The sequence below is a fragment of the Euphorbia lathyris genome, chromosome 4 (assembly GCF_963576675.1).
Source record: "Euphorbia lathyris chromosome 4, ddEupLath1.1, whole genome shotgun sequence".
Classification (NCBI taxonomy): Eukaryota; Viridiplantae; Streptophyta; class Magnoliopsida; order Malpighiales; family Euphorbiaceae; genus Euphorbia; species Euphorbia lathyris.
In genome coordinates this window covers 20,867,419-20,889,535 of record NC_088913.1, presented here as the reverse complement: position 1 = coordinate 20,889,535, position 22,117 = coordinate 20,867,419, and the positions used below count along the sequence as shown (strand labels likewise).

At 36.3% G+C, this 22,117-nt stretch overlaps 1 long non-coding RNA gene across 1 annotated transcript; it reads left to right on the top strand.

The window, feature by feature from the left end:
* Positions 1–19,961: 19,961 nt before the first annotated feature.
* Positions 19,962–21,531, top strand: LOC136225551 (uncharacterized). The gene is made up of 3 exons (XR_010687154.1): positions 19,962–20,484; positions 21,166–21,321; positions 21,398–21,531. It is a non-coding gene; the product is annotated as an uncharacterized lncRNA (long non-coding RNA).
* The last annotated feature ends 586 nt before the right edge of the window (positions 21,532–22,117 follow it).

Here is a 22,117-nt window from a genome sequence, read left to right as displayed (position 1 = left end):
TGTAGTTTGTTGTTATTCGTGAAAAACGAAGTTGATAAAGGCATTTTGCTCATTCTGAAAAAGAACTAGTCAAATTAAACTGGATCGTGGTTTAATGACCATTTGGATTATAATTATGATTCAATGACTTTAATTAGCAGCAAATATAAGGCTATTGAATATAAAATTGTTGCCTAATGAACCATGTTCATGTCTGAATATAGCATTTTCTTTATTAATTTGATTATTATGCATTTGAAACATTTGATAAAACAATTCTTCACATATTGCATCTTGGTATCAATTTTGTATTTCATATTGATGAATACTGAAATTGTTTAATTTTCTCAATGGATTATTCAAATATGTTTGAAAATCACAACGAAACTTATAGTTTGCTTACCATTTTTCATTGCACTGATCTCTAATCTCTAATGGAGATAATTCTTGATCGGAACTCATTTGACATGGTTATCATTTTTATGTGTATGTTGTATACTATCATGCCAAATATACAATAAAAAAAATTTGCCTATAAATTTTTTATATTTAAAATTGAATTATTACGAAAAAAACAATTAATTTTCCATTTCCACATTATGTTTGCAGTTACTCTCATAGTTAGGATCAAATTACTAAAATCATATAAGTTTTTTTTTTTTGTTAACACTAAGAAACATTTACTAGCAGGGACGGGGCTCGGTATTTGAGTTTTATGACGTGATTTAATAAAAAATGATTTTTTTTGTAATATAACATATTAAGTTAATTAAATAACAACATGTACAATCAATTTTTTATATTGAATATTTTTACAAATTCAAAGTGAAAATTATAATCTAGTAAGACAATTATTCATACCTAGAAAATGACCAAATAATATGATATTTTAGTTCTAAAATACGTCCAAATTTCTATTTTAAACTTTTAAGTATATATATATATATACATATATATATATATATATATATATATATATATATATATATATATATATATATATTTTAAATTAAGAGATTCTTTATCTCTTTTTTCACCTAAGGTCCATAAAAATGTCAGGATCGGCCCTGCCTAGGGCCTCTAAAGCAGGGGCGGATCCAGCCTAGAGCCCACGGGGGCCGAAGCCCCCACGGCCATCGGCTCCGCCCTTGAGTACCGTTATTTTTGTCCCGTATAGCCCCCCAAATATTAGTATATATTTAACCTATGAAGTATTATTTCAAAAGTTTAAATTAGTTGAGTTGGTTAAAAGTTTTGTTTTAAGGTGTGAGGCCATGAGTTCAAACCATACCAAGCTCATTTTTTGTTTTATATGGAGTTATTTTTATTATATCTCTTAAAAAAATTATAGCTAAAAATAAAAAAAGTGTGAAAATGTTACAATTTTTAGCTAACATACAAGAAACATAAAATTTAAGTGTGCTAGAAGGTTAAAAAAATTTGTCCATCCCTAACAGGCTGGACTTCGAAAATTTTATAATCGGACTAAAATTTGCCCCCCCCTCCCGAACGTCGATTCCTGGATCCGCCACTGCTCTAAAGTACTGGAGCCGGCCCTGTTCATACACAGCTTGTGGGTTAAGTTTTGGGAATAAAGAGGTATCTTTCAAAAAGCCACACTGCGTGTGGGATATGCTTTTTCTATCATGTTCTTTAACAGTTTTTTCGCTTGTAGGTTAAAGCGGCGGTTTTACCAACCGGCTTAAATCTGTCGCCAAAGGAGACCGAAGCTACAAATTAGTGAGGAAATCATCCCCTATGGGGTAGAGTAAAAATTAGCTCCTGATTTATAGGGGCAGTTAAACATGATTCTAGAATATCTCTTTCGACTCTAGGGATGGTTAAAACCGCCCCTACATAATTTAAGCATTAATTATTATATATACTGCTTTTTTATATTCCAATTTGGTATCTACAATAGTTATTGATTCATTTATGAAAGTTAAATATACAAATCAATTCAAAAAGAACATACAATATCAAAAAAATTCAATTTTAATATATTACTAAATTAAATATATGATTCTAAAATTAAAAAAGAAATTAAATTTAATGGAGCATGTAATTTCAATATCACTAGCTTGATAATGTCATTTACATATCGAAATAAAACCATAACATGACATGAGATTCCCTTTTGTTTCTAAGTTGTCGATGCTCTTGCGCATATTCCTCGTTGTAGGGTTTCTCAACAAAAAATTTGTTTTTTTGACGAAAATAAATCTTTAATTAACAAATCAGATATTGGTTATGCGAATCGCTTAAGAAGAATTATATAAAGGTTTAGATGGAGGAAGTTCGAAAGATGTTCATTCTTAATAAAATATGCATATACAATTTCGAGAATATATGTTGTTTCTAACGGGTTAAAATAAAAGGCACATTTCAATTAATCAGTAACTTCTGGCAAGCTTAACACTTTTTTATGTACATATGTAACTATATAAAAGAGGCGCGTTGCAATTACATTCACACTTGTAACAGGCACCAACTAAAGCTTTTTGCAAAACATATTTTTTCTATCGTGTTCTTTAACATGCACATTACTAAACCAGTTAGTTTGGCATCTTTTAACAATTTGCAACGTCCTCAGCTGTTACTTAAAACCCTATTTTATTTTTACCATTATTGCTTTTTTCACTCCCTTCTTAACCAGGTTTGGGATTACCATGCTAATCTTTAATTCTTTCCGGCTAATTATTAACTTTTTTTCTCGTGAATAGAGACGATTGGAAGCGGATTTTAGAAACTATGATATTTGACACGAGAGGAAGATGTGCAAAAAGTTAAAGAGAGAGAAAGTGAAATTTATGGCTAAAAAATAATAATTTTAAACCTAATTTCAATTCACTCGGAAGGCTTGCCGTAAAAATTAATTGACTCAATCAATTAGCAGTACTCTTTCCTAAAATGTTAGTGTTAAATTTGGCGCAAATACCAAAGAGTAATTAAGTAAAAGTATTATTACTATCGAGAACATGATTTCAACTTTCAATATTGACAGAACAATTTTCACTTGTGGTTTAACATTCGATTTAAAAAGACCTTTCAACTTTTACCTTTTCCCATTCCATTTGTATATATATATATAATACCCTACAATGCCAGAATTGTAATTTAAAAGAAGAAGATTGTGGCATGTCTAAAAGAAAATTGAACAAGATAGTCATGGAAGCATTACCAGCCGAAGAACAAACAGGTATGCTTTTTCACGGATCACTGAATTTCTTTATACAAAAAAGAACAGATCAAAAACTCAATCTCATCATATATTTGTAATATTCAACAGAAGTGACATGGGAGTTAAGGGATGTACCACCTGCTCATTATCTATTTAAGATCAATAACTTCTCCTTTCTGCTATCGAATCCCAACTTTGACAAATATGAGTCAAATGATTTTGAAGTTGCTGGATACAAATGGTGAGTAAAACAATTATGTTTTTATTTTAATTCATGAGCAAAGTTGTTTATGGATACATATGTTATTCCTTTTTTGTTGCATTCAGGAGACTGTGTGTTGGGCTTAAAGGAAACCAGAATCAGAATCGGTTTATCTCTCTATACTTAGTTTTTTGTGAATCAAATTCAATTACCTCACATCAGGAGGTCAATGTGTGCTTCAAATTGTTTGTTTATAATAAAATTCTGGATAAGTATTTGACTGTTCAAGGTAACATTTACTTAGTTACTGGATAAGATAAATAAAATTAGCTTCATATAGATCAAATTTAGCCTCCATGTACATGTGCAATCTTTAGTAAATATGCAATTTCAAACCCAAAATGTGCTATGTTTGCAGTTATATTGTGAAGTAAATATTAGATTTAAGACTACAATGCCTTGTACAATGAGGCTAAATTTTTTAGCCTAATTTTTAATTTATAATATATATTGCTATGTTAAGAGGTCGAGCCTTGGAGCAACGATAAACGTTGTTATCGTGTGACCAAGAGGTCACGGGTAGGAGTGGTCTTTTGCCAAATAAATTGGTAGGGGAAATCTTGTTCCCAGTACACCCTCGTGGTGGTATCCCTCTCTGGACCCTCACTGAGCGGGGACACGTAGTGCTCCGGGCTGCCCTTTATATAGCTATGTTAAATTTGGTTGGTTAATTTTGGTGAGCATTTGAACAGATGGCATGGGGAGGGTAAGGCGTTTTTATAAAATGAAAACAGAATGGGGATTTGACCAATTATTTCCACTCAGCCTTTTTAAAGGTTCATCAAATGGATACCTCATTAATGATTGTTGCATATTTGGTGCTGAGATTTTCGTTTTGGAGTCTATTAGCAAAGGGGAGTCTGCCTCAGTTTTGAAGGACCTATCTAATTCAAACAACACTTACTCTTGGAAAATTCAAAATTATACAGATCTACACAAAAAATCTTACATATCCAACACATTTGATATTGGTGGATATAAATGGTAAGTATGCTATCTATACATAACTTAGGCTTAATACATCATTTGCCCTGAATTTGTGAAAAGAGATTGATTGACTCCCTGAACTTTTAAAGTGTCCCGATATCCTCTGAACTTGCATAAAATATTCAGTTAGCCCTCTGAACTTGGGTAAAATATAATCAATTGATCACTCAGTTGAAAAAAAAAATAAGTTAAATGTGGAAAATGTATTGCTTTATCTAAATGTATTGCTTTATAATCATATAATCAATTATGTATAATTTTTCTAATATTGGAATGGAATATGGTTTAGGAGTTTACTGCTTTATCCAAATGGGGATTCTTCCGCCACAAATGGCAAAAGCTTGTCATTGTTCTTAAGGTCGGATGATCTGCTCTTGAACTTCGACAAAAGTTGTGTACTCGATATGTTTTACGTATTTCGAATCCCTATGGTATTAGTAAGAATAACTATGAAAGAAAAGGTATTTATGAAATCCAGTATGATTTTTTTTAACTATGATATGAGGATTTTATTATTTATGAACTTTGATTTATGTTATCTGATTTTGTACAGGTAATGGGCAGTTCTCTGTTTCTTCAAGAAGTTGTGGTTTTTCTGATTTTATTCCACTTAGAAAACTCAATGGTCCATCACAGGGATATATACTTTATGATGTTTTGAAAATTGAAGTACAAATTCTTTTTATGACGATGGTTGAAATTACCCTTAAATCCAAAAAGTTGTAATATATTTTAATTATCTTTACATAGTCTGCTCTTAGATTTGTAAAGATGCAAAAGTTGTTTTATCTCATATATCAGATGATTTTCAATTAATGCAATATACATATACATTTTTATCCCAACACAGAAACTTAAGGTTTTCACAACCCTCCACCATGTCACATTTATATATAAAACCATAAAGTTATATCCTTTTATGATTTACTAATTTAAATACTTGAGGGAAATCAAGTGTTCCTCGAGGGAAATCAAGTGGCGGACGCTCTTGCTAATTACGGACGTCTGGCCTCAGATTTACAAATATGGAATACCCTTCCACACTTCTGCTCTCTTCTTGCTAGAGATAATGCTATTGGTAGAAATATGTTTAGATTTTCTTAAAACATTCTTTGTACTGGTTTCATACTTTTTTTTTCCATCTCTTCATTTATATATTTGGTTATTTGCCTTTTTGGGGCGCCAACCTGGTTGAGATTCCCATTAGGCTAGATCCGTATTTCAATAAAAAAAATCGAATTAATAGTAGAATTAACATTGTCATAGGGCTTTATTTGTTGATGGTTTAGATGAAGGGCAAAATCTGTCTTTGGTAATTCTTTTACCTTTAAGTGACCAAATTTTTCTCATGACGCTGAATTTATATTCTCATGATTAATCTAACTTGGAAAAATATTAAGTTAAAATGTAGCTATTGGGGTAATGTTATGACAAAAAAATTTGTCCTCCTCATCATTGTTACGTATTTCACATGATAGAATTTATATAAATTCAGTAAAAGTATTGACGTTCAGATGATAGAATTTATATAAATTCAGTAAAATGTAGCTTTGGCAACAACTGTTTTATCCTTTTAGGATCGGGTTTTAATTATAACCATTGCCAAATACCACCAATGGCATCAATCTGGGCAACGTTCAAATTACACAAAGATCTTACTTTTGGCAACGGTTTTAATAAAACCGTTGTCAATGACCATTAATGGAATCTTTATAAAAAAAATTGATGTCAAATGTAAGATCTTTGAAGACCGCATACAATAAAAACTGATACCTTTGGTAGTGTTTGGTGGTATTTGACAACGGTTTTTAATTAAAATCGTTGCCAAATACTACCAATGGCAAAGATTTTACCTTTGCTGAACGTTTAATACAATATAGAGAGAGGTTACAACAGATGGATCTCCTAAGATATAAGAGATTTGAACTATTCAAATACTATATAGAGCTAGTAGATATTAACAAATAAATAATAAATTTGGTATTTACACTGTCCCTCATCACACACGTATCGTGAGGACAACCGTAATACTTACTGGTTGCGAACTTCGAGACTCCCTTAACTCATCATGTGTGTGATACATGTGCCTTGTTATGGCTATTCATAATGCAGTTAAAACCGCAAAACCGAACCAAACGCATTAAAATTTGGTTTTCCGTTCGGTTCAAAATCGGTTTAGAGTTTTTAGTATTATCGATTTTAAACTTAGTTCGGTTCGATTTGATACAAATTACTTAAAAACCGAACCGTTTATATATATGTCAGTCATTTTATAGTTTCCATTTCCTATTTACATAGATAAACTATAAATAATTAGTCATAAATTTATAGTTCCTATTTTTCCTATATACACTGTATAAATAACTATAATTAGTCATAAATTTTTATCAATCTGTCCAAACCCCCAAACCAATATAAACTACCTTTTTTATCTTCCTCTTTGTAGTGAATTAGTGATGATATTTATATTATTAATTATCAATTCTTTTCTTCAAAAACAAAAACAAACTAATTATCAATTCCTAATTTCAAAAAAGTCCCTTCCTCTTTCCATATTATTTATGTTCTCATACTTTTTTATTAGAATGTCGAGACGTGATTAAAGGCTCAACGCATGACATCCCAACTAGGTCGGCACCCCAATCAACCCGAAAGGAACAAAAAAATGAAAAATACAAAGGAAGAATTAAACAAAATGAACATGAGCTACATTACAAAGATCATCAAAAATAAAAGAATGACAGAATGACGGTGCAACATGACACCAAGTCAAACTCGTTGCCGTGGTGCCAAATCTAGCAAGGCTATCAGCAGCTTGATTTCCTTCGCAGTAAATGTGGGAAATTCTGAAATTCATAAGCGCACATCGCGACAGACCCTGTAGCCATTCTTGCCGAACGTACCAAGGCACCCTCACCTCCATACCTTTGAACATATTTACCACATAAGGTGAGTCAGATTCGATCCAAAGGTTGTGCCATTCCCTCTCCCCGGCTGATTCAATTGCAAAAAGAACTGCTTTAAGTTCAGCTATGTGTGCAGACACAAAACATCCTATGACGAAGCCCCTAACATTGTGGAAAACTCCCCTTGCACCTGCATTACCCGTCGAACCAATGGCTGAACCGTCTGTATTAACTTTAATCCACCCCACAGGCGGCGCCACCCACCTAATGAACTTGTAATCAGGCTTCGGCGGTCTGTTTCGATCCGGATCAGCAGCAGTTCCGCTATCAACACCAGCGGATTTCGATATATACGAAAATAGGCGAGCAACTAACCTTTGGATTGAAGGGAGCTCCTTATCCAACACGGCCTTATTCCTAATGTGCCAGATATAACATGAGCAAGTAATTAACGCCACCAGCCACTTCTTTCTTTTATTGCATGGAATTTGTTGCCTCAGCAGGCTAGGGAAAGAATTTATCATCGGAAGATTTACCGTAACGCCAAAGTGATTCCAAATGGCTGTCCACAATGAGGACCCCACATCGCAAGAGGTGAATAGATGTTCCGAGGATTCTTCATGCGCCTTGCATATTTTGCACCTTGAAGCCAAAGAAAAGCCAGAATCTGAAATCGTCCAGATGCAAACATCCCTCGCATCTAAGCCCTGCTTTATCTGCATAATATTCTCCTGAACCGAGAAAGGTAAAGGTAAGTCCTGTATATTCGCCCAAAGCCCGAGAGCGTGAAATCTGTTTACTGGCTCAAATAGAGTTCGCTGCTCCTAGGCAGGAATCTCGAGTTGATCAACTATGGTTGGATGGATCCACGCATCCGTCCAAAAATACAAACTCGAGTTGTCCCCAATCCATGAATTTACGTTGTCTCTGATATTGCTAAATATGGTGCGGAAAGATATCCAAACCGAAGAATTAGTAACATATTGCTTCAGCTGACCAGAAGCGGTGAGAAGACGGGTCCGAAGTAGCCTGGCTACGAAAGTACATCCCTGTAAAAGTTTCCAACAGAATTTCCCCAACAAAGCATAATTAAAAAGGCTCAGATCCTTTATCCCAAGTCCTCCCCCGTCTTTATGTTGACAACAAATAGACCAAAGAACCACCACAAGTTTGTGCAACTCACGATTACCAGTCCAAAAAAAATTTCTGATAGCCTATTAATTCTTTTCAATAGATCAACCGGCCACCTGTAGATTAGCATAAAGTGAATAAGAGCACCAGTGAGAGGCGAATGGACCAAAGTTAACCTTCCTGCAAAAGACAACGACTGCTCCTTCCATAAACTGAACTTGGACATGAACTGATCCGCAATCGGCTGTAAATATCTGTTTTTAGGAGCCCCATGAAATAGGGGGATGCCAAGATAGGTGAAAGGTGGATCCGCAACCCCAGCACCTAGGAACGCAGCGAGCCGAAACCTCTTATGGCTCCTAATGTGACTACCAAAGAAAATCTTTGTTTTCTCCCAATTCACCACTTGACCCGAAATCGCTACATAAAATTAAAAAAGATCCCTGGTACATTTCATGTTTCTCATAGAGGCTTTGCCAAAAAGAAGCATATCGTCAGCATATAGCAGATGGGAGGGGAAACTAGCCCGAGATGCGTACAACCTAGATGTGAGAGTACTATGTTGCTCAAGCCTGTGAACCCACCGACTGAAGAAATCTTCCGCGATGCTAAATAAAATAGGAGAGAGAGGATCCCTTTGGCGAACTCCACAAGAGCAACCAAAGTAACCTTTCGCGTTACCCCCAAGCATAATTCAGATTTTGGCCGAGCCCAGGATTTCCAGAATCCAACCACGAAAACATAGAGAAAATCCAAAAGCTTCCATAGCTGCCAAGAGGAAATTCCAATCCAGCATATAGCCTTTCGAATATCAATTTTTAATGCCATCCTCCAAAACCACGCTTACCCATCATATTTATCTCTTCCGAAGTTGTAGCAATGCAGTTATGAATACTCCTCCCCTGTATAAACCCAAACTGATTGTCAGACACAATTTTTGCAGCCACCGGAGCAAGCCTGCCAGCAAGGATTTTTTGCAATAATTTTATAATTAAAATTACTCATAGCAATAGGTCTGTACTGCGTGATGGCAATGGCTCCGTTTACCTTTGGAAGAAGCACCATTAGGCTGGAATTCATGTCTGGGAAAACACAACCCCTGTCAAAAAAGCTGAAAACCATTTCACAAACATCTGTGCCCATGATGTCCCAGAAATGTTGATAGAAAATCCCTCCAAACCCATCTGGACCAGACGCACTATCCAGATTCATGCTGAAAACCGCGACCTTAATCTTATCGACGGACGACCGATTCATTAATCCTTCATTATCCTTAATCGTCACTAGAGCCGAAATTGTGTTTGCAATTGCGCTCAGGTCAGTCGGTTGAGAGTTGCCAGTGAACAAAGAAGTATAAAAATCAATAACATGTTGAGAAATACAATTTTCGTCGCTTGTAAGCACCCCATCAATCATCAAAGTGCTTAAGTTAGCCTGAAATTTTTTAATTTTTGCCGCCCGGTAAAAGAACGAGGAGTTGCGGTCCCTAACTGACAGCCACTGCACCCGACTCCGATCCTGGAAGAGCAGTTCATGCCGATAGAGTTGCAGATCGAGTTCAGCCTGAGCCTGGGCTTCCTGAGCTTGCCTGTCCCTATAAAACCATGTTCAGAGATATCTGATTGGACCTGCTGCAATTTTCTTTTAGCCGTAGCAATGTTAACTTCCACCAAGCCAAACACATTCCTGTTCCAAGTTTTAAGGATCGGTCAAAGAGTCTTCAATTTATGCCAAAGAAGCTGACCCGGGGGTAAAAAAATGTGCGAGCTATGCCAGTGATCCGACACGGCCTCATGAAGCACAGTGTGTGTGGTCCACATTGAGAGAAAATGAAATCTGGATTTTCGAGCCAAGCCAACCTCACAGGAAATCAAAATCGGGCAATGATCCGAATGGTTCCGTGGGAGAGTGGAACAACGGATTCTATCCCAAGAATCAACAAAGCCTTCGTTCACCAGGGCTCTATCAAGCCTACTTTCGACATGAGCATCACCAAGTCAACCATTGGATCAAGTAAATTCAAAACATGTGGTTTCAACATCAATCAAGCTCCCATTGTTAATGAAACCGTGGAAGTCGTTGCAAGATCTATTAGCAGGACCTCTCCGAGTTTTTTCATGAGCTCTAGTGATAATATTGAAGTCACCAACAACAAGCCAAACACTACCACCGTTATAAGACAACAACGAATTCCAAAGCTCCCTTCTATGAGCTGCAGAAGTACTGCCGTAAACAAAAGAAACAATGCACCCAATCACCCCATGTTGAATGGTGATATGCTACTCATGCTCCACAAGAACAGAATTCTGCACAACACTACCGATTCTGTCAAATAGCCAAATCGAACCATGTGTGTTACTAGAAATTAGCTGTAAGCCCAACGAAAGCCAAAAGGATGAGTCCACTCTGTCAAATGAAACCTTCGGTTCATCCAAACAAACCAAATCCGGACGATTTACATTACAAATAAGCTTCAAGGCGCGTCGGGTGTGAGGGTTTCTAATCCCTCTGCAATTCCAAAAGAGTACTAACATTGATAGCGTAGAGGTGGTCGGCTCTGTCTTTTAGAGCGAGATTCACTGATAGACTTGTGTGATTTCTGTTTTCGACTAATCAGAGACCATTTTGTTGCCTCATCCGGTTTTTGTGTCTCATCCTCAGCGACTTGCATATCCTGCCACTTTTGTACCTTCCAGATTTGATTAGTCCAGTCGGGTGCCTCAGTATTGATACCGATGGGATTGCGAATTGCTTCCGGGATCATCATCCTAGCATGTCCTTCAGTGTCGAACTTGTCCCTACTACCATCCTCACTATAATCTCCCCAAGGCTTATCAACATCAAACTCACTAGTTGTTGCCTTTTTCGCTAAACTGGAAATGTGAAGAACCATTTGTAAATCATTATCCCTCTGCTGGGGTAAATCTGAGGTCTCTGTATTGTGTTCTTGTTCATTGAGCGATTTTTCTTGCCTAGTTTCAGCACCACGCTTTTGTTTCGCGGCCTGCTTCGGATGTTTCTGCGCTTCATATTTGACATTGCGTCTACACTGAGCTGTCAAGTGACCAATTGAGGAACAAGTCGCACAAAGGGGCGGGAGATGCTCATATTCAAGGAAGACCCACTGTTTGTGAGAAGTGGTGTCCACTCGGACCTTTGACTATATATCTCCTGACAAATCCGCATCAATTAAGACCCGAGCATAATGGCCAAATTCACCATTCACAGTATTGTGATCAAAATGAATAGGAATTTCAACAACCCGTGCAATACTCATAATTATTCAAGTATCCCAAAATTCCCAAGGTAAATTATAGAAATGAACCCATACATGAGCAAAGGTCGATTTGTGGGAGTCGGGGTTGAAGCCATGCGTCCAGGGGGTGAACCGCATAATTCTGGGCTTGAGTGGAATGGCTCCCATGCTCCAGACTGTTTGCAAGGCAGCTGCATCTGATATGATAATGTGGTAGAATCATTTCCCTAGTGAGATAAGCTTCTAGTCCATTGATCGTTTCCAAATTTTGTTCAGATGTTGCTTCAAATCATCATGTTTCCAGGGGCGTTTGCCTTTAGTAAGAGAGGCACGCCCAATTACAGAGTGCTGGAAAGATTTTACCCGTTCTTCATAAACTGATTGCTGGATGCGGATTGCCTTCAATCCACCTTCCTCAGAGACAACTAGTTGCGGAAGAGGCGGGGCGCGGTGATAGAAATAGATTGTTGAACCACCGCGGTGAAAGACGGCGGTGAGACGGGCTGATTTGCAGTCAGAGTCGTTTGTTCTAAAGAGGTCTGCAGAGATTTCGCATAGGAACTGCGGTCAAAGAGGTGAGCAATGGCAAAGGATGCGGTCTCTATGGTCGAAGATCAAAGCAGAGATTGGGGGCAGCGGCTAGGTCATCTCGCCATTTATCTCTCCGGGGAAAAGGTATGAGTTAATATATAATGTTTTATCACAAGTGAAACCTATAAAAATTGGAAGTCATTTATGTTCTCATACTCATTTACTTAGTATTGTATATATATAAACCTTAGATTAACAACTGAAATTAATGGTACTTTGTCAAAATCAAAGTAACCATAGAAGGCACCTTAATTATGATGTTTAGCTTAAATTGTATATATTTTGTAAAATGTTAAGTTTAAATTCGTATTATTTTGTAAACGGTAAGCCTATATTGGTGTTATTTTGTATGTGAGACCTAAATTGATGCTATATTGTAAACGTTAAGCCTAAACTGATATTATGTTCTAAATGTTAAGCTTATATTGGTGTTATTTTGAACGTTAAACTTAAATTGGTACTTTCCCAAAAACCTTAGACCTATTTTGGTACCTTATCCCAATTCATATTAATGAATTTATATTGATTAACTATAAAAATTATATTCCATGTCATTATTGGGAAATAAGTATTGGAATGTATAACAAAACCTAAACTAATATAAAAAAAATTAAAGTTTGGATTAAAAACCCAAGTTAAAATTTTTTAGAAAATTAGAATGATTATATTTTAGTAAAATACTAATTTGCTAGAATAATTTATAAAAATTATTATATGGAAATGGAGTGAATGTTAGTTTTTTTTAATCAAACCTGTTAACTTGAATTAATAAAAAATATCCTTACATAGCGCGTCCTCTAACCAACTAGGAACGGAGAAAGAAACATAAGTATTAGCATTGGAAAGGGCGTGTTTAGCTACAACATGAGCTACCCCATTCGCTAACCTTGGAATAAACGAAACCCGAAAATTAGGCTTTTGAGCGATAAGACGTTTACAATCACTAATAACAGTTCCAAACTCAAACACATCAATCTTAGACGAGAATAGACTGTCCGTTACAGCTTTAGCATCCACCTCGAACTCAACACGATCATAATTAAGGGAGCTTACCCACACAAGTGCGTGTCGTAGCCCGACAGCTTCCGCCAAGCTCGCAGGTATAAGGCCCACATCGTGTCAAGACCGTAACGCCACAAACTGACCCTCGGATCGGTGAATAACCCATGAACCATAGCGTTTCTCCTGTGCAAATAATGAGGCGTCAACATTATATTTAAGAACACCAACAGCCGGACATCGCCATCGTGTTGGAGCAGAAACATCAGTTCGAACCGACCGAGAACCCAACATATTGAACTGTCGCCAATCCTGAATGTATTGAACCAACGTATTAACAGCAGCAGTGGCAATTGCTGCACCTCCATTCCATAAAATAGTATTTCGAACGGACCAAACCGTCTATAATACAGCAGCAGCCCGAGTGACATCCTCCTCCGACCCATGAACACAGAGCCGCAAGAACCAATCACTAAGTGTATCATCTTGATATCATTTTCAGCCGCATTCGCCACACGCCAGCAAGTATCAGCAAATAAACACCAGAAGAACAAATGCTCGTCATCTTCATAAGCCTGCAAACATAAAACACAAGTTAAGGGAACACCAACATTTCTTCTACTGAGTCGACATCGGGTTGGCAAGCAATGTACACAAAGCCGCCAAAGGAACAACTTAAACTTAAGCGGAATAAACAAATTCCATAGCCTCTTCCATGCCCCCATCCTCCACTCTGTCACTCGTGTTTCTTGCAAACACTTGTACCCAGACTTAGAGGTGTAAACCCCATCCTTAGTCCAGTTCCAAATCAAACAGTCCCGCTGCGCATGATATGGTAATACAATTTTACACACTTCCTCAACTTCATCCGGATTTAACACACCCTCAATCCTTCCCCTATCCCATACACGCATATCTTCGACCATTAAATCTGATACTCGGAAGTTCTCAAACCCCGCAATGATAGGGGATTGAACCTTAAAATCCATACAATCCTTAATCCATAGGTCATTCCACACAGATACATCAGCCCTATCTCCAATCTTCCATCGCAAGCCTTTCCGAAGAACCGACTTAGCCTCCTACACACTCCTCCAAACATAACTAGGATTATTGCCTAATTTGGAGGTAAAAAATGAATCATTCATAAAATATTTAGCTTTGAGAACCCGACTCACCATAATATGTGGTTTTGATATTAACTTCCACCCTTGTTTACCTAAAAGGGAGATATTAAATTCTCTAAGATCGCGAAATCCTAGGCCTCCATATTCCTTAGCCTGGCACAGCCTGTGCCAACTAAACCAGTGCATACATCTACCCCCACCACTCTTCGTACCCGACCAGAACGAATTCATCATTCTCTGCAACTCCTCACAGGTCGCTTTAGGTAAAAGAAATGTGCTCATATAAAATGAAGGCAATGCCTGGGCAACAGATTTTAAAAGTACATCCCTACTAGCCATTGAAAGAAATTTGAAACTCCAACTACCAAATCTCTTACGGAACCTATCCTTAAGAAAGCAAAAAATGCTGGTCTTAGACCTCCCAATTAAAGAAGGGAGTCCTAAATAGCGCCCAGTATTCAGAGGGGAATGCATATTTAATAAATTGCATACCTGATCACGGGCGTCATCAGCCACATTGCCGCTAAAAAAGATTCTAGACTTCTGCAAATTCACTGCTTGACTAGATGCTGCCTCATAAGCCATCAGAATATCTTGAACCACCCTACACTCTTCAACAGATGCATTAAAGAAGAGAAAGCTATCATCGGCGAAGAACAAGTGAGATATGCTAGGTGCGTGCCTTGCAACACGACATCCATGTAGTAAATTGGCCTGTTTCGCTTTCTTAATTAATCCAGATAGCACCTCAACACATAAAATAAATAAATAAGGTGATAACGGATCACCTTGCCTTAGGCCCCTTTATGGAATAATAGGACCGACAAAGTCCCCATTGGCAGAGACTGAATACTTAACTGAGCCAATACACATCATTATCCAATCAACCCAAATCATGTGAAAAACCCATTCTTACCATTACCGACTTCAGAAATCCCCAATCAACTTTGTCATATGCTTTACTGATATCAATCTTTAACGCCACCTGCCCTTGATTGCCCCTATTCTTCCTTTTTATGTAGTGAATTGCCTCAAATGCAAGCTGAACACTGTCAACAATTGACCTCCCTGAGACAAAGGCAGATTGAGTATCCGATATAATATCAGGAAGTATCACTTTCAACCGATTGGCTAACACCTTGGCAACAATTTTGTACAACACATTACACAAAGAGATAGGCCTCAAATCTGTCATCTTTTCAGGCTTCTCCACCTTAGGAATTAACACAATAATAGTATCGTTTAAATGCACTGGAAATTGACCACAATTCAGCCACTCCCTACAAGCCAAAAAAACATCCATTCCAATATCGGGCCAAAAATGCTGAAAAAACCCCGGATTAAGTCCATTAGGACCAGGAGATTTATCCGGGGGCATTTGGAATACAACAGTACGAAATTCCTCAACGGAAAATGGAGCAATAAGCTGCTCATTTATATCGCTTGTAACCAAATTCTCAATAACTTCTGTCACATCAGAATAAGGAGAATAAGAAGATGAGCACACAGGAACTGAAGAAGAAAATAAATTCTCAAAATAAGTTTGGATAATAGTACCTATTCCTTCAAGGCCAGTATAGGCAACACCATGATCATCCTTAATTTGAGAAAGTTGATTGCTCTTCTGCCTAGCCTTAATACAGGCATGGAAAAATTTAGAATTTTGATCCCCCCCCCCCTTTCAACCAAAATGCCTTTGCCCTCTGCCTCCAATAATCCTCTTCCATTCTCAATAGCTAATCTAGACTTCGTTTGACCTCAAAATATGCTCTAACCCCCTCGGTATCTTCTGCACTACGGAGCCTAACAAGCCTTTTTTTACACCCTACTATCTGACGAGTGAACTTGCCCCGCCAGCCTACTCCCCATTGCTCCATCGAATCAGCGGATGCAACAAGTTTAGATAAAATTGAGCTACTACCACCAGCCCTCCACACTCTTCGAACCATATCCACGAACACTTCCTCATGCAGCCAGGCTTGCTCAAACTTAAAACGACGCTTTCTAATCTCCCCAACACGAGATTTAAACTGCAGATGTATAGGTAAATGGTCAGAATAATTACTCAGTAGCGTCGTCAGCTTATAAGCGGAATGTTGATCAATCCATTCCGGAGAAGCAAATGCATGATCCAGTTTTTCCTGAATCCAAAAATTCGTTCCCCTACTCCTTTCCTAAGTAAACGCTTCACCCTCCATCTGTAACTCTTCCAGTCCATTTGAGAAAATAGCATCCTGAAATGCTTGCATTAATTAGGATACAACAACCCTCCTTTCTTTTCCTCCTGCTTTAGAATGCAGTTAAAATCCCCAAGAATCACCCAAGGAAGGACAGATACAGACGCAATTGAATTAAGCAAACTCCATGACTCTCTCTGTCGATTCCTGTCAGCAAATCCATAAAATCCAACCAATCTCCAATCCCCCATTAGTGAATCACGTATTTGGATTTCAATATGGTGATCCGAATACGAGTTCACCGAAGCTTCAATAGAATCCTTCCACAAAACAGCAAGACCGCCACTTCTACCTCTACAATTCACACTAAAACTGCCTGCATAACCAAACTTACGACGAATCGATTCAATCTTCTGAACCTCCACAAGAGTCTCTATGAGAAAGATCACATCCGTCTTAGAAGCCCTCAGAACCTCTCCCAATGATCGAACTGCACGAGGATCGCCTAACCCCCGTCAGTTCCAACTAAGACAACTCATGTGGTTCGGCGGACCAAATCTCCAGGCCTCACCGCATCATTAAAAGAAGAAGCACTCGTATCCTGAACGTCAAAGGAAATAGGCGAATCTTTAGTTACCGTTACCCCCTCAATCACCACAGGCTCCGCATTAGCCCTCCTACATTTACGATCATCCACAAACTCCAATAGTGTTTTCCTGTTCCACATTCGAAGCTACTTCCATAGCTTGAACTTCATCTACCACCTGACACCCCTAGGAACTGGTTTGAGCATTCACAACCTGCACATTTGTGATATCCTCCAGCACTTTCTGCTTAACCACTTGCAGCTGTTGTTGTAGTCCCATCCGACCACCCGGCTCCCAAAGCCATTTCGAGCCCTATTGCTCCTATCCCCTGTGCATTGGCGCCTTAACCCACTATCCCCATTCAAGTGAAACATTCTGTGCCGGTGTAATAAACCTTTGTTCACAAAAACGATTAGTGTGGCCAAGCAGCCCACACATGTAACAGAAATTCGTCAGACGTTCATACTTAAAAGTAATGAATCCCCACTCAGTTGCTGACTTTTTGATCTTCTTAAATCGGCGCAGTGGTTTCCTAACATCAATCAGCACCCTCAACCTCATATACATCCTCCTGATACTTGTATTGTTATTAGGATCGTATTCCAGAAAGCGCCCCACAAAATTACCAATCTACTTACAAATGGCCTCGGACATTGTACCAATCGGAAGGTCGTACACCTGAATCCAAAACGCAGAATAGTCCAGATTGACACTCCCCGACACCTCTCCTTTTTTCCAATCGTTCATAACCAATAGGTGATTATCGAAGGACCATGGACCTCCGGCTAAGACTCTCTCCTTATCAACAATATGGAAGAATTCAAACAGAAAGAAATTTACCTCTAATTTAGAGATTGCAATCCCTTTTCCAGGCCTCCATAAATTAGCTAACCGAGTGCGCATAGCAGTAAAATTGATACTCCTATCAGTCAGGAATCTCGCCACAACTGCAAGCCCATTATCTTCTTCCTCCCTACTGTCACTATTGTCAGTAAAATCCAAAGAGTGAATGTTAGTTGTTGGTTATAATTGATATACCGATTGTAAATATTTTGCATAAATATTCGCTCCTTGAAATATTTCTTTTCATAAAATAAAGTTTGCATTCTTTCTGTATGAAATAAAGTTTACTGTTTGTCTATATACTTAGAGCATTTCTAACAGATTTTTAGTGGACAATGTAAAAATAATATAAATGATTCTTAGCAATTTAAGAAACAATAAGACATTATTTCCAACACTGCTCTTTATATTCATTCATTATTACTATTTTATTATTAAAATCATTAATTATTGTTATATTTACCAATAGTGAGAGGAGAGAGATTGCTTAATAATAAATTATTAATAAAAAAATGAATTAAGAGACATTAAGAGCATCTCCAATAGAGAGTACCTAAAAGAGTATAATCCCAAAATATAATATTTTATTGTTTCTTTCATTTACATCACTTTTGACAACTTTTACTTAAAAAATGCTCCAACAGAGGTTGCTTGAAAAATTATCATTATAATCCTACAAATTATTATTTTATTATAAATATTAAAAAATAATTAAACAAGATTGCCAAGAGGTTGCCAAAAATTGGTAACTTTCCTTGGTACCCACAATCACTCCAATAGTGGCACTACAAAAAATTCATGATATTGTGACTAATTCTTTTGGGACGAAAATATTTTTGTCACAATAAATATGGTTATTGTGACAAAATAAATTATTTGTCTCTAAAGTTAGACTACATACAAAAATTGTGATGAAATACTTATTTTGACTAAATTTTGTCACTACATGCATATATATTTGGGACAAAAATCAGTTTGTCACTACTATTCGTAGCTATATATAAAGAGGGAAATTTTAGATAAATATGGAGACCAATATTTTTTTTCCAAAAATTTAATTCTTTTGTGACCAATAATAGAGAAGAAAAATATTTAGTTAGTTTCGTTATTTTATAATATTATATATAAGATAATCTTCAACTAAATAAATTTAACTAAAACATATCAAATATTCTAAACTCTAAAAAAATCACCCTTACTCAAAGAGTTTATATTATTTGATATGTTTTTGTTTAATTTATTTAGTTATTTAACTTATGCCTAAAAGAAAACAATGACTAATAAGAAAATAAATTGATTGATGGCTATAACAAATAAAAGGAAAAACTCTCGTTGAAAGAATAGTAATAGTGACTAAACCTTTAGTTTTACAAAAATTAATAAAACTCTCCATATTATAATTATGCCAAATATTTAGGCCCAAAATATTCCCCCCAAAAGCTCCCGCCAACACAAAATCTAACAAATAAAAAATATAGATAAGCTGTATTGCTCTCTCAATCTCTGTGATGTACTCCATCCTTCTTTGCGATACTCTCCTTTTTCCCTCGTTAGCTTTCCATCCATCTTTCTCCCGCTGATTTAGCTTTGTGGAAAGATGATTAGTTGGCCTGGTTCTGATATTTTTCTTCATCTCTAAAACCCTCCTCCATTTCTATTGAGCTCTGAGAAACCCACATAGCAATGAATCCGGTAAGCTCCATTATACTTCTCTAATTCCCTTGAAAATTGAAGTTCCTAATTTTAAAATTAAACAAAATCTGATTCCTTTCATTAGTTTCCATATGCATGCCTATCTCTATTGGAATTTAGATATCTTATTTGTGTTTTTGTCTAATGAAAAACCTAATTTATGAGGTTTTGTTATATATTGGATTTTATATTTTCTTTCTTAATCTTTTGCAGGTCTAATAATGGAGCAGTGGCGTGAAGCTGGAAAGTAAGTTTTTGAACCCTAGATGAATTGGATGGACTTGGGACTTGAGTCAATTTCTAAAAGATGGAACCACTTATTAGGATGTGGTTATTGATGCTGGTATGATTTTGGTTTCTTTCTTTTTTTAAAATTTTTTGCTTGTTCTTGCATTTTTGTATTTGATTTTTGTACGTTTTTCTCTCAATTTTCTGGTTTGTTGATCGGGTTTCTTTGCTCATCAGAAAAATCTAAGGGGCTTATTTTCTAGTTCTTAAAGTTTGATTTTTGACTATAGCAAGTTAAACTGATTTCAAATTTGAGTTATTCTAAGGGTGAAATAATTTGAAAGAGTAATGGTTGCTGATTTTTTTTTAGAAAAAATGGTTTGTTAATTCTATTAATTGTAGTCTTCTTCACTATATCTTTTTTTTACTGCTCTTTTATTGAAGCGGGTTTGGGAAGAAATGAATAGACATGGTCAGTTGCCTTTGACTCAATTTTTGAGGAATCTATCTGTTTCCAGACTTTGTAAGAAGGCTAAAGGTAAATATCTTCTAACCAGTTCGCTGTTTTTCTGTTACTGCAGCTGTGTATGCTATTTGGATGGCAAAGAACGAATTAGGTTTTTAGCAGATTCAACTTTAGTTAAAGTTGGTGACTAATGAGATTAGTTTTATTGTGAAATTTTAAATTGTGTTATGCAGGGGATTGTAACCATCGAATTTGTCAAAGATGGGTTTGAGTGGCTTTGTTTGTGTATGTTGTTTTTCTGTGGGTTGATGCTGGTTTTGGTAGACTCTGCTATTTTTCTCTGTTTTTTGGTCATTAGACTTGAGTATTGTATGGTTGTCTGCGGTTTTTCATTCAACTTATAGTTTTGATGATTTTCAATTGGTTCTGCTAATGCTGATAGTCAATGGGTTTCACTTGCAATTCCTATTGAAGATTTGGATTAAAATAAATGGAGTTTGTATGAATCACTACTGAGAGCTTAAATGCAACTAAAGCTTAGTTCCATTGCTCTTCAACCATCAGTATATAGTTGTTCAATTTCCGTTGTGACATGAAATGATCATTACTTTCCTCTGATTTTGGATCAGGTCCAGATTGTAATGTAAGACTGTAATTCTAATGAAATAACACAGTGAAAATTTGTTACAGAAAAAGAGCAGTAATGGGAACTAATGTTCAAAAATTTCAACATTTTACTTTTGAATGTTGTAGGAAGTCAGATATTCATCCTAAAGGTTGGCATTCTAAGTCAGAAGGCCCGTCTATCTATCTTCAGTTGGAGAACCTCATACATCATGAAAGTTTCTATTGCGAATTCGTGTTACGTATCAGGAATCAGTTACATGGAAAACACTTCGAAAAAAAAAGGTACTTTTGAATATACAGTACATTGAGGTTTCTCATTTATTATCTTTTTTGACTTTAAATTATCTGTTAATTGTAGGTAATCACTTGTTCTATAAATTTTCAAGATTTTATGGTTTTTGTGAGTTTATACCTTTTACCAAACTCAAAGATGCATCAGAGGGATATATAGTTAATGGTTGTTTGATTGTTGAATTTGAAATTCATTTGATGGCAAAGGTAGAAGATCTTAGTTATTCATTTTGAATGGTAATTCAGTTTTAATGACAATTATTGATTTGTAATCGGATTTTATATTCTATGGATCCTAATTTGGTAATGGCATCCCAAGTCATGATTTTATCAATTGGTTTGTGTATGTTTTGCACTAATCATAACTCTATTTTTAATTTTATAATTTTTATTCATTCTTTTTACAAAATAATAAGTTGCTAAATTAAAGGTTTGAAATAATATCAAAACTAATATATCAATTATTATGTTCCTTTTTGCCAAAGAAATTTGTCCTATAAAAATAGAGGTTTACTATATTAGAAAGCTTGGGATAATATGGTTAGGAACCGCACAGTTGACTGATTTAATAAGAGTAAGACGCCCCGCAAGAGACAAAGTCTTAGCTTTCCAATTAGCACACTTGTCATTGGTTCTATCCAGAATCTCTTTAAAAGAAGCTTTAGAGACTCTATCACTATGGAGAGGAACCCTAAGATAATTACCAAAAGAATTGGTTAAAGGAATACCTGAAATATCACTCAACTTCTTGCACAATCCAGTACTCATGTTTTTAGAACAGAGCATT